The sequence below is a fragment of the Egretta garzetta genome, unplaced genomic scaffold (assembly GCF_000687185.1).
Source record: "Egretta garzetta isolate BGI_Z169 unplaced genomic scaffold, ASM68718v1 scaffold495, whole genome shotgun sequence".
NCBI lineage: Eukaryota > Metazoa > Chordata > Aves > Pelecaniformes > Ardeidae > Egretta > Egretta garzetta.
This window is the reverse complement of record NW_009259866.1, coordinates 339,631-342,221: the sequence shown is the minus strand read 5'-3', so window position 1 is coordinate 342,221 and position 2,591 is coordinate 339,631. Positions and strand designations below refer to the sequence as shown.

The following is a 2,591-nucleotide window of genomic DNA, read 5'->3' as shown; positions in this document are numbered from 1 at the left end:
CCACCTCTTCTTCCTCCCTGCACAGCTCAGGTGCATTGGAGAGGACTAATTGCCACCAGGGTAGCTTTGCACCATGGGAGGAGGGCAGATTTCAACGTCCTTGAGCTGCAAGTGCCCTTTGGGCAAGGAAAATAATCCTTTGCTCTTCAACTATGCCCAGGATGATTTATTCCCTCTTATATTAGCCATGAGATACAAGAACGCTTTTCTGCAGCAAAGGCAGACCAAACCAAGCAAAAAAACAGCCAGTTTTGCTTTAAAGCAGCAAAAAAATACCCAACTGTGTTTTCCTGCAGGCTGTGGGGGACTCTGTCTCCGCTACGGCAGGATGTGTAAATCCAACACAATGAAATATTAATTATTAGAGTCTGTCCAACTGGGATTCCTCAGTACTTTCAGAGAGCTGAATAATTCCAGCACGCAGGAAAAAAAAAAAAACACCACACAAGTCCTTTTTTTATGAGAAAATATTGTGTGAGGAGTAAAATAGAGCTTTTGAGCATTCAAGCTGAGGGACAGGATGGGGCTTGGATTGCTTCAGGGCGAAAAATGCAAATTCCTAAATAGGGCACGAAGGAGATCACGGTCTAATGAAGAGGTAAAGGGAGGTGCATCACCCAGCATGGCTCCTTTGGCACGGATATCTGCCCTCGCAGCATGGCGTAACTGTGAGAAGGAGGGGGTAAGGGAAAGTAGAAGTTGATTAATAAAAGAGAGCGCACATCTCTGAAGACTCCCGTTATACAGCACTTCAGAAGAAGGCATTCATCCAGAGCAGCCACGGGCACTTGCCCAAGGCAGACGTGCTTGGCACGGCTCAAAGCCCCTTTTGTGCCTCTTGTTTACCAGGGTTGGGTTTGAAGCACAGCGCAGAGCATCATCCATCCCTTGGCTGAGCAATGTTTTGCAGATTTGGGACTTTGACCCAAGTTTAAGCTTTTCCCTGCTTTTGCCAGACCAAAACTCCTCCAAAAAGTGCTGCTTGGGAAGAGGGAGAGGCATTCAGCAGTATGTCTGGCAATGAAAAATCTCTGAGCTCTCATCATTGTTCATTTTTTAAGCTTCCTTTTACCCTCATTTCTCTGCAGCCTCTGGAAACATCTACATGAAATATTCGGCCTCTCTAAAATCTGTATTCTTCTCTTATAAACCCCTCTACTGTTCCTCAGCAGCTCAACCCAAATGCTGCAGAGACATTTCATTACCCTGTGGTTGCTCTGGGGGATGTCGGAGGGACAGGTCAATGGAGACACAATACCAAGTGGTAGGTCCAGGGTGGTGCTAGTCCTGGGTAAGGTCGCTTGACTCAAACAGCCATGAGCAAGCAAGGCAACACAAAGAAAGGGATGACCAAGGACAGCTGCTGGAAGTGGAGGGGGGGACAAAGAATGCAGATAAACAGATGTGCACAGATGTGCAGGCTGTGCGGATAAGCATAATTTTGATAAAAATGTGGTGCCACAGGCAGAGCCGACGGGAAGAGCTATGTGGCTGGTGTGTCTGACTTAATGGGGCACAGGGGGATGTCATTGTCCCTAACTGGGGCTGGGAGTGAGAGGCTACATGGAGGAGGTGAGGGGTACAAGGTGGGAGAGTTGTGGTTAGCATCTATCACAGGCTCAAGCTTTTATAGAATCATAGAATCATTTGGGTTGGAAAAGCCCTTTAAGATCATCAAGCCCAACCGTTCCCCTACCCCTGCCATCCCACCCCCAAACCCTGGCCCTCAGCACCGCATCTGCCCAGCTTTTAAATCCCCCCAGGGGTGGGGACTCGACCCCTTCCCTGGGCAGCCCCTTCCAGTGCTTGACAGCCCTTTGGGGAAGGAATTGTTCCCAATGTCTAACCTCACGCTGCCCTGGCACAACTTGAGGCCATTTCCCCTTGTCCTATCACCCATTACCAAGGAGAAGAGACCAACCACCACCTTGCTACAGCCTCCTTTCAGGACTGCCTTTTTCACTTCCCCAGAAGCAACCCTGGGAGCTTGCACAGTTTCCCTTCTGAGTTGGAACAGAGGGGTTGTTATTTTTGCCCACCCCACTCCCTGAGTCTGGAGTCTCCCAGCTCCACCCAAGATAAAGTAAGATTGCAGGAGAAACCCCTCTAGAGATTTGAAGGACATGCAGAAGCAGCATTTCTCCCCTTCAGGGTGCAGGACATAGCACAGCCGCTTCTCCATCAAGCTGCCGGCACAACAGAGCTCATGCATGAGAAGCAAGTGAGAAGCTACAGGTTGGGAGGCAACACAGGCCAGGAGGCGGTCACCGTAATACTTTATCTATTCTGCAGTGTGTTCAATGTCCATACCCTCCTGGGGGATTCTGACCATGCTCTTCAGGCCTTCAGGAGCCCCTTTCTCCCACCACTGCTGAGCAGGTGAAGTACACTGGCATGGGACTCCCTGCCATCTCAGTCCCGAGCTAGCCTGGGTCCTGGGCACGCGCTCAGGTTGCACAAGAAGGTTTTGCAGCAGTATGAGGTGTAGGTAGCCAGGCCCAGGCTGAAGTTGTGGTGTGGACAGGTCTCGGAGCACTTCTTGGTGATCCTCTTCCACAAAGACAAAAAGCCTTGACCAAACAAGGGAAAGA

At 50.0% G+C, this 2,591-nt stretch overlaps 1 protein-coding gene across 3 annotated transcripts in view; it reads right to left on the bottom strand.

The window, feature by feature from the left end:
- Positions 1 to 1,881: 1,881 nt before the first annotated feature.
- The window catches only part of LOC118452423 (prostate stem cell antigen-like), a 15,657-nt gene continuing 14,947 nt past the window's right edge, over positions 1,882 to 2,591 (bottom strand). For all 3 annotated transcript variants that reach the window (XR_004842191.1, XR_004842189.1, XR_004842190.1), the window contains one exon: positions 1,882 to 2,570. The gene's annotated coding sequence lies outside the window, so the exon portion shown is untranslated. The remainder of the gene's footprint in view (positions 2,571 to 2,591) is intronic.